Below are 11,287 nucleotides of genomic sequence, written 5' to 3' on the forward strand. Positions count from 1 at the left end.
AACAGGTAGCAAAGTAAGGGTTTATCATACTGTCTAAGGTTTCTTCTATAAGAAGTACCAACTTCCCTTAGCTTCTAGTGGCATACTTAAATTCCTTTCTGTGGGAAAATGTTAACTGGTTATTTGTAAGTGCCTATTTTTGCTTTTCTTCTTCCAACTCAGCAGCCTGGGATTGTCGGCAGGTCTACTGAAGAAAACACAGTTATAAGTTAAAGGGTGTTTTTAACACAACTTCTACACTGTCCGTATGCAAGGAGTTCCATAATTTATAGTTGCAGATCCCCAAAAGCACAGCACCAAGTCAAGTACAAAGTGTAACTCCAAGCAAGATGATCAGGAGAGTCCCAAGATGAATTTTACAGACTCCTGCTGACTCCCAGTGATATCTTTCATTATGATCCTCTCCTTCCCTTTCCAACTCAATCTATGTCTCATAAAATGTCAGAGTATTCACAGAACTAAAGCTACTAAACTAGGTTTTAAAAAAAAAATCACAAAACTGAACTGTTTGCATGCACAGAATTTCACACACCTGCAAGTCACAACCTACTACATGCAATACAAAAATAAATAAATAAATAGATAAATAAATCAGATTATATGATTTCACTTGGAGTCATGCAAAGTGTTAGCAAACCAGAATTGCCTTTCAGCTTTTCCTTTTACTCAGAGCAGTTTTCAGAAAGAAGAAAACTGCAAGTTGTCCTGGTGGCAACGGACTACATTATTGGTTGTCTCATTTAATCTTGAGGAAATCCATCTGCACCACTTTCCATAAGCTTCTCTTGCCAGTCTGGTTCAGTTTTCTCCCTCTGTAGTACTCTGTTTAGTTATGGACCACTGGATTGTCCATTTGTTTGGATTCACAGTTTCTATGGAAAGAAAACCAACAACAAAAACAAAGATAAAGTAATCTGGTTCTTAATATGTCTGAGAGGCTGGATCTTTAATTTTTATTTGCCAATAAAGACAAATGTTAGCTAGCATTTTAATGGAGACCAGCAAATACTTAACACCAAACAAAAGGAGGATTGTATTTTATTAATTTTGTCCTCTTAATCAACTGATACTGAGTGTTTATTTTCAGTTAATAATAGCTAAACAAGCAGAAACAAGCACCCTTTTTATCATAATGAATTCAACTATCTAAGCATTCTTTTACAGACAGATATCTTGAAGGTGGGGGAGTGGAGGAGGAGGAAGAGGGAAGGCTCTAAAATTTCTCTAGAGAGCCAAAAGAATATGATGAGACTGATGCAAAATAGCTCAGTTATTTCCCCTAGGTCTTCTAATCTACAGAACACTGTTGCATCAGTTTTACTGAAACTACTGTAGAAAATATTCTACAAATAAAGCAAATATATTGTTAAAATCCAACTTACATCAGTGAAAGAGCACTCAGCCTCTCCCTAATCCTCTAAAGCCCTCTGAAAACAGTAATGATGGGAGGAATTCTGAAAATCTGGTGTATCTACCATATCCAAATATACATTTTAGCATCATATACAGGTCAGCAAATCCTACTGGAAAATGCCAACAGCAAATTTCACAATACAAAAAATCACACTTGTTTGGAAATCGTTATTTTGACATGGCCACCAGAGAGACCAAGTTAGGATACAATGTGATGCAATGTGATGCAATATGGTGCAACACAGTGGAATAATAGTCCAGTTGGAAGAGACCTTCAAAGATCATCTAGTACAGTTGCCATATATTTCCAAAGAATAAGATTAACTTTAAGTCCAGCAAACTAATAATAGAAGCCGTAGAGATGGTTTTAAAATAACTAAAGGCAGAAGTTTATTTAATAAATAATATCTATCTAGCAATGTGGCCTGTATTATTTTGTAGGTAAACAATACTAGAGCAAGAAACATGGACTTTCTTCTATTTCACATTTTACTTAGACACATTCTAAGACAGTTATAGCAGCAAAATGACATACTACATATCAATCAATATTATTATTGAAATATCATATACCGAAGAAGCCACAGTAATTTAATCCATTTTCTTGGTGGGCTTCAAGATGTGCAAAATTCACCAGACTGTGCATCTGGGAGAGAAAAATACATATTTAGTAACCTTGCAAAGGGATTCACATGAAATAAAAAGCAACCTACACCATTTGAAACAAGAAATGCCAAGATGGTGGCAATACATTTAAACTCAAAGGTTGCTGTAATAGCAAAAGCCATGCATGAATAAAGGGGGAAACATGCTACAGGGAAAAGCAATAGGTCCTTTTTGTCCTTAGGCCAGGGGAATTTAATCAAGAGTCTGTGCTACTTCTGCACATTTTGGAGAATCAGAGAATTTAAGTTGTAAAAGGTCTGCATAGAACAAGAAAATAGAAGATGCCATCATACCCATTGCTAAATAAACGACTTCTCTGTCAGGCTTGATAAAGTGATAGTATAAATAACCTCCAAGGATAATTTGCTAATACTTGGCTAGTTGGTGTGATTCAGCAATTGGCCCTGATAACCCAGTCTGATTTTCAAAAGAGTGATGGCATAGTTTAATCTTAATCTCCACTACAGAAAATTGCAGCTGATTGTAAGAACCAATGATTTACCAGGGTAACATATATTACCCAATGTATACACTGCAGAATCTCAGAGTAGCCATTTGTATCGTTGTCTCAGACTGCATAAATCTGTAAAAAACAAAAAATGTCATTTCAAACCACTCCAAAGTAAACAATATTAAAAAACACACAGACAAAACAAAACAAAAACAAAAACAAACAAACAAACAAACAAACAAAAACAAAAAAACCCCACCACCCGTATCTCTTATATAAAGTGTAATTATATCCTTCATATAGCCTGATGCAGGGAACTACATAGGTCACTACAAAAATAATGTCCCCTGTTTTTCACCATGAAAACTACAACTGATACAAATGGCACAATACCACTAATAGAGCAAATTTTAAAGTACAAAACACTGTTTTTCAAAATAGACACCACCATTGGCTATGCTATGCCAACAGCAATAAGCAAGTTCCTGCTTGCTGTGCTTGTGAGCTTCTGCACCAGTAGAGGTAACCCACTGTCACCACCCACCTTTCAGTGTGCTCATATTCTCTGTTTGGTCTCCAAAAATGTTCGGCAAGCTTTGATGAATACCAACGGGGACCATTTTTTCTGCATGGAGGAATTCAATTCCATACATTTGCTTCATATGCACTTCCATATCGGTAGCCATTTTGTTAGACTGTCACTCTGCTGCCATCTGTCACACTGCAACAAAATGTAACAAAATACAGGTGGGAAGCCTCTACTGTCATACCACCAATATCCACCTCTAATGTCATGGGCCAACATGATAGAATAGGAGGTATTATTTTCACAGCAGCACTCATTATTGAAATAATTTATGTAACCAGACCATTACTAGTTGTCTTCTTACATCTAATTAGAGCTTAGAATTTGCATGTGAAACCACTGCTTGAACTTTGATAAAAATTTATTTGTCCATAAAAGACTGCTGTGATGCAGTACCTTTTCCAAGTACTTCATGCATTTGTTACCAAGTTGGATTTCCCTTCTCTTCATTTTCAAATTCTAGATCTTCTCCAATTGCTGCTGTAGCTGTTCTGTCTAGCACTGTAAGAGTGGTAAATAGCACCTTGTTCACTGAGCATGCCTCAGGGGGAAAAACTACCTGCAAAGGGAAATCAGACTGGTGTAGCAGATGTCTCATTGACAAATGTAAATACAAAATTTTCAAGTTCATTTTCATTGCTGACTGTGCCACATCAGCTGTTCCTACACTAGCTACTAGTCTAGAACTAGTGGCTAGAAAAGTAATACCCTCTCAAAGATATCCAACAGCATAAAATGCAAATATTTCTATCAATAGAGGCCTTTCCTGGAAGAGAACTTAGATTATTTAAGAACCCAAAACAGAATGCAGAAAATCAACCACTGCTGGACACAAGCTATTTATTTCTCCTATTCACACTTTGAAGAGGTAGGCATTCCTGAAAGCAGAGGAATGGGGGCACAAGGTAAGCATATGTTTCCACAGCATTACCTCACCAGCACTGCAGCAGAAGAACCATTTTGCAGCATCCTCTCCAAAATTTGAAGTCTCAATCATTACTGCAAAAACCTCAAATTAGTGATGGACAATAACTCTGGAGACCCTGTCCAAACAGTCATGTCAATATTGTTTGCATACCAACTGATGTGATAATACAAAAATGGAAGGCAAGGATAACCTTCAAATGGCATTGCTGAAATTTTCAGAGCTCTGAATCATGCATAGTCCTCATCGTCAAATGCACTTTAAAGGATAAAACAGCTTGAATTTCATTTTTCAAAATGGAAAAACACAGTCATATGTAAGGAAGAGATTTAGAACAGAACAAAACCTTGATGGTCTGTAAAAAAAATTCAGCTTATTTTTCTTTTAGATAGTTTCCGCATATCCTCCCCCTAACGCTACAGACTTCTGAGGAGGATGGCTATATAACTAACATATAGAAAGCACTGTCTCTGCAAATACCTCCACAAACAAAACTTTTGCTAAATACACATCTCAGCAGATATGAAAAAGAAAGAAGACAGTATTCAGTCATACTCACTAACCTGGCCAAAATAATTTACAGCAAAAATGAAGTGAAAAGCTTCAATTGCTTCTCCCTTGAGTGCTAGCTACCAGAGGTAGCTTCAAAACAAGTATGGCACAGACGTACTGTCAAGCTAGCAGATGTTGAATCTAAGTCTACAGTTTAAAACACATAAAATACCAACAACACAAATGGATTTATCCTTTAGTAATCCTTTGTGACAACTATGACAACATGATATCCTGCACAAATCTCCTCAAACAGCAGTCAGTAATATTTCAGAAATTCAAGAGAACAGTAAAACTATCACAAGGAAAAAGCTACAAAATAATGAGGTCATTGGAGGAAGACTGCAATTACAGGGATAAACAAAGTATAGCTGGCTGAAATAAGTTCAACAGCAAATACAAAGATTTTAGCAGAAATTCTGCTATAATCTGGCTACAACGGATGATTTTTAAAAAAATCACAAGATTATATGAATACTTTAAAATCCAGCTAAAGAAGATTATTACTATACTATTGTAGTTACAGAAGGAATTGACATTTTAAATAAGCACACAAATATATTTCACAACAGGTAAACAGAATTATATGAAATTCCCTCCGACTACAAGGAGATAAAACTCTCTATGCAAAATAAAGAGAAGGATAAGAAACAGAAGAGAAAAACAGAAGAGGAGGAAGAAGGAAAAAAACTGTAATCTCCGTCATAAGGTCTACTTACTGTAGAAAATATCTGAACTGCATTTTGCATAAATAAATAACAATTTCTTGCCAGCTTTCTTGTTTTATCTCATTTTATTCACAACTTCTTGCTTGCTCACCCTCTATTTGCTTCAACTGCACTTAAATTCATTTTCCACTTCCTTACAAATTAGCTTCCCTATTTATAGCATTCCTGAGCGTGTTTATGCACCTATAGAAAACCAGTAGACAGGAGCTTTAGGACATTCATAACTTTTTGCCAAGCAACAATACCAATAACACATTTATGATAACCATATCATCAAGAACAGGAACTTGGCCAAGATTATGACTCAGCAAATACATTGTTGTTTTTGGTGTTGTTGTTGTTTTTTGTTATCCCAAATAGGTAGTGGACAGAGAAAATGTGTGGAACTTGATTATTTACCACCTGATGTATCCATAGCAAAAGAAAGCAACATGAACGAGTGGGATGTGGGCACTGTTCACCAAAACATATGAGTTGATAACAGAAAACTTCAGCATTCGTCTTGCTCTGGAGAAAACCCAATTTATATTTCTTCCCTTATCTAGAAGAGCTTAATCCATCATCAAACATGGATTAGGGAGAATTTCCAATATTTGCCTTTGAGTATGTTTCCGCCTTTTTGCAAGACACTTAAATCTTCAACTGGGCCATAAAAGAAGAATGATGTGATAATTTAGTGGATGTAGCAATGCTGTACACTCCCATTCTAGTCCCTGAACATGCAGCAAATTACAAAGCACAGCAAAGTCAACAGAGGATACAGAGAACATCTCACCCATGCATACACTACAAGATAGTGCTTAGGATTCTGTCTGGAGCAGCAACTGTAATGGTGAATACAAAGAGAGATTTCTCACTTCTCTATGAAGTGGACTGACTATAACATCACCTGAATGAATATATATATGTGATATGAAGTGAAACTGAATCAAAATAGAATAAATGCACCTATCCCTTCAGTCATGTATCATGACACTGGAAAATTGTCACACAGAGGAGGAATCAAATCCCTAACATACTAGGCAAAAAGGTGAGCACCAGTGCATGGAAACATTTGTTGCATTCAAAACAAATCCAAGAACAATTTCAAGTAATAAATTATTTAGAGCTATTTATCTCCATTCTAAAGTTGCATCACTATTTCCATTATTCAAGGACATTACATAAGGGGAATCATTTAAGTGTAGAATACAAATAATTAAAAATTAACTTGAATCTCGATACTTTAAAGAAACCTTAAGAAATAATTCAAAATGATTACATATTTTTACACAAATTTATCTTCTTTAAAAATGTTTTTCATATTCTTAATGTTAACTTTATTTTACAAATGAAATAAAGGAAATAAAGTAAAATATACACACTCTCAACATTTTTTCAGTTAAAGTTTTCTCATACACTTGTACATTTAGCTTTTAAAAAAGAAGCAGCTTAAATAATTGAAGGAAAAGTCTCTCACCAATTTTGGTTCTATTTCTTACAGAATTTGAAAGGGATTACCTCTTCAGCAACAATTATAGCCAGTTTCCTTTTCTGTCTCTACCTCTCTACTTCTGGTTGTCTCTTCCACATTCCTGGAATTTTTCCACATTCTCTGTTCCTCATTCTCTTCCCCTCTATTTTTTTTCTTTTTTGCTTCCATTGCTCTTCTAGCAGATCCTACTACTTCTATAACCCTAAATCATGTCTGGAAGAACTGAAAGGAAGAGGAAGGAGAGGGCACAGGAAGAAAGGAAATGGTGTCACAGCAACTGCAAAGCTTCTGCAACTCATCCTTTCTTCAGTAAAACACTTCCATAATTTCACAGATCTCTTCAAAATGGATAGCAACTACTGTTACTTCTAGTAGACTCTACAAATACAGCACAACTTGCATGGACTCAAGAAACCCTCAAGCACTTAAGCAGACAGTGTGAACTGCAAGGCTTTGGGATAATTTTGTTCTACCTCATAACCTGGCTGAAGTTGTCATTATTTCTTTCCTTTTATCTACACCCTCTAAAATTCAAAAGAGCACATTTCTCCACTAAAGCATTGGTAAGGCACACCAGCCAGCTGTAGTGAGTGGTCATCAGTCTCTCCAGAACCATGTTACTTCAGCTACTTGGTAATACCCCTCAGCAGGGAGAAATCACATTGGTCATAATGTCTATGTGTCCCCCCACCCCACTAGTTATGGAACTGGGCCAAACCAGCCCATAAACAGTTGACACTTGCTCTTTTACATGTATGAATTATGCCTATCCATGTTACACTCAGAAGAGATTATGTTAGATTAAATATCAATCAAGACTAGGTTCTAATCTGTCCTTCAAACTCAACTTTTAAGAAGATTTAGAAAGGGTCAAAATGTTATTTATTTTTCAAGTTTAAATCAAAACTCTACATTACATAAGGATCAATCACTGAAAAAAACAAAAACAACAAGAACAAAAAAACCCACATGGTTGCTCTTGCAGTTTCCAGATCACAAAACAAAACAAAACAAAACAAACAAACAAACAAACAAAAAATTAGGATGAAATAATCTTCAGCACATTCTTCATGCAAGAGTAGCCCAAGTGGTCTGAACTGTTGGAACACAACCCTTAGCTTCTGGAACGGACATGAAGCTTAATGTTCTCAGGCTTAGGTCAATCCACCTAAAAAAAAACCACAGACTAATAATGAACAGGACTACAAGTTATCCTATACCTACTTCAATACACCTTAAACTGTAACACAGAGAGAATATATAGGTATACAAGCTCTTAGAACAAATGACCATCTTTCTAAACACAAAAAACAGCGACTGCTTACTGCAGGTGTGATGCTTTTTAGTAGCTAGTTGTTCAGAGTGGCTGCTACAGTGAAAGAATGCTGCTTTTTTGGCACACTTTTATCATTACCCTCTTGCAACATTTAAAAATGCTGAATTTTTCTTTAATTCCAAAATTAAAACTACTCTGAAATCTGTTTTCCAGTTCAGAGACAGCAATCCAGAGTGCAGTGAAGTTTTCTAGAAGGAAAGAGTCAAGATGCTAATAAAAAAGAATAAAATGTTCTAAGTCTTAAAAGAACTGAATTAGGGGAGTTATTTTCCCATTATTCCTCCCTGCTAAGACACTATCAGAAAACAAAAAGAAAATAACGATATTTCTTCTTGTTACCAGATTAGATTTGTGCCCTTTTTGTTTCCCTAATGTCATATGCCAATACTTACATAGCAAAGTCACAAGATCAACATCTACTCTGGATGACATAACCACTAATAAAATTTCCTAAGATAACAGGGGAAAAAAAAATAAAAATCTACAGATGGAGGCTTAATTTGAATAAGTCACAAACAGAAGCATAAGAGCATAAGTATCATGAAAGGGGGGGGGGGGGGGGGGGGGGGAATGACCTTCATAGAAAATAGAAACAAGCTTCCAAGTTAAAGAGAGATTATAATGAAGAATTTCTGTATATAACGGCATACTAGCATACTTTTCAGTCTGTTCATATTCAGAGGTGATCCAAAATTCTCTACAGCCACAGCATCTGGTCCATTTGAAGTGCTTACTGAGAAAGGGGACTGAATAAAAAACTTTAGGACTGAGTCTGATCAACCCTAGGTTGTGACTTGTCCAAGATAACATCTAAATGGTGTAATAAATATAAAATGGCACAGCAGAGTGGAACAAGTTTCCAAAATTCCCAACTCTTAATTTCATACTTTCCCCAAGAGCAAAGTAATTCTGTCATTCATTCCAATGACTCTTCCCAATTTTAACTTTACAGAAATTTTCTTATATGTGATGCCACAAAATCAGCTTATTGTTTGCAACTGGAAAACACTAATTTCAAAATTTAAAGTAAACATCCTGTGAGAGAGACATCAAACTCCAGATTTCTCTGCTATTGACCCAACTGCTGTTTTCTAGCCCATGCTGGAAAACTGCAACAGGATTAGCCAAATCATTCTTTTAAATCAAATCAAAAGTAAAAACAGAGTTAGGAACATAGAGAATGATTTTTCTCCAGTCCGTCATACATACAGTTATTGTGTATATTTATAACTCAGTATTCCAGTTTTGTTTAAACAAATTGATGTCTTTCAGATATCTATGGTATCAGAATAACACTCAAGATGACATCTGTTTAGCTCCCTGCACAAAATTACTAACATCAACTCTGAAATATTTTTGTTTTATAGACCATTCATATGTGCAAGAAGAGACCACACAGCTCTGAAAGCAATATAATTCAATTACATAAGAGAAACTTGAGTTTTCCAGTACTACAATGTAAGCCCATAATTATTACTATCACCAACACAGAAAGGAATTTATTTTTGTCCTCTAATACATCTTCATTTGTGACCCTTGCCTCCTTAGCCCTTTCTTCAAGTTAAGCAATGCTATTTGTTTAACAGACCTTCCCCCTAGGATTTTGTTCCTTTGCTCTCATTCTTCCTACCGGATTCTCTCCATCTGGTCTGCAGCTTTGAGCACAGGCAGACTAGATGGTCTTAGAGGTCTTTTCCATCCTTAATGATCCTACGTGTACAGATACAAGCTGTATGCTGCCTAAAGCCTTACGGTTGAAGAACTGAGTCAAAAGGATTGCATATCTCATCCTGAGGCTATATTCCCACATGTAGGTTGCTCCAAAAGTAATGCCTCCTATTTAACTCTATGGAAAATGAAACAGGTATTAAACAAAAACAAAAACAAAAACAAAAATTAAAAAACCACAATAAAACTATCTGATAGATCAAATTCTCAGCTACAAAATACTATTTTTCAACATAGTCATCATCATTAGCTATACATTTTCACCAGAACCTGCAGAACAAGAACCTGCATACCACACTCAAAAATCTGCACCAGCAGAGGTGACCCACTTTCACAGATGCTACAAAGAGTATTGTTGTTAGGAAAAGGTTGTCTGTGCATCTTTAATTGGGCTGAACAGGTAAAAGTCAGCCATATCTGTACTATTACAGTGGGTGAGCTAGCACATTGCAGCCAAGTCTGACAGCGTGCTCTACGGTCTTCAAGATGATATGGGGCCTTGTGTTGTAAGTGAAAGATTGTCATCTCCAGCCTGACTCTGGAAGTTCCAGCCTCCACTTTAGTCAGCGTTGCAGCATAACAGATGAATATGAAAGAAGTGAAGGGAAGGGCCTCAAAACTTCTGAATAAAAGGCAAGGACAGGTTTTTCTATCTGTGTCCTTCCAAGGCAGGGTACAGAGGCTGTAACAACAGAGACATTCAATCTTTGTCCTGAGAGGTAAGTACTTTATTTATTTACTTGTTTACTAGACATAAGAAGAAGCCCTAAAACAGCTATTCCAGGATACATTTCTTATTATTGAATATATACTATTTATTCTGAATTTGAAAAGATAAACAATCATGACACTTCATAGCATCCATTATTTAATTGTCATAGTCTCTCAGGGGTTTTCCAGATCCTACAAACTGACAAGATCTCATGACAGTTACTTTTTCAGAGGAGTCGCACACAGTTGGTACTGGAGCAAAAGCTTTGAATTAGCATAATGATATTCATTATCTGTCAGTTGGCAATAGAGAAGACCTGAAAAAGGATCTGCAATAAGCTTTCTATATAGAAAGTTAGTGAAAATTAAATGGGAAGGCTGATGAATTCTTATAATTAGTTATCTTATAACAGCTATACTAGAATTACTAAGGATATGAAATCTAAAAAAATGAAGAATTAAAGGATAATCCTTTTTAAAAAAATAATCTATTGCCACTGTACCTATACAGACTGAGACACAAAGTCAAGAAATCCAAAATAAATAATAAAATCAGCACTGGTAACAATTCATTTAAAATCTATTAAGAAAAATAAAAAGATTGGAGTTATTCTGAAAGACTACAAGTGAACTGTCACTGATGAAGGAAACATGAATGTGTTTTATTTACATGTGATCTGTATGACTTTGATAGATGAACATTTCTGAAAAATTTTA

General features: G+C 35.7%; 1 long non-coding RNA gene across 1 annotated transcript; it reads right to left on the minus strand.

Annotated features, from left to right (window-relative positions):
- Positions 1-1,692: 1,692 nt before the first annotated feature.
- On the minus strand, positions 1,693-10,893 carry LOC116653211 (uncharacterized). Its single transcript, XR_014944106.1, has 3 exons — positions 3,075-10,893; positions 2,600-2,662; positions 1,693-2,059 (listed from the first exon to the last, which is right to left on the minus strand). It is a non-coding gene; the product is annotated as an uncharacterized LOC116653211 (long non-coding RNA).
- Positions 10,894-11,287: the final 394 nt, after the last annotated feature.

This window comes from Coturnix japonica, chromosome 3 (assembly GCF_054131305.1).
Source record: "Coturnix japonica strain WE chromosome 3, WE-NBRP24, whole genome shotgun sequence".
Classification (NCBI taxonomy): domain Eukaryota; kingdom Metazoa; phylum Chordata; class Aves; order Galliformes; family Phasianidae; genus Coturnix; species Coturnix japonica.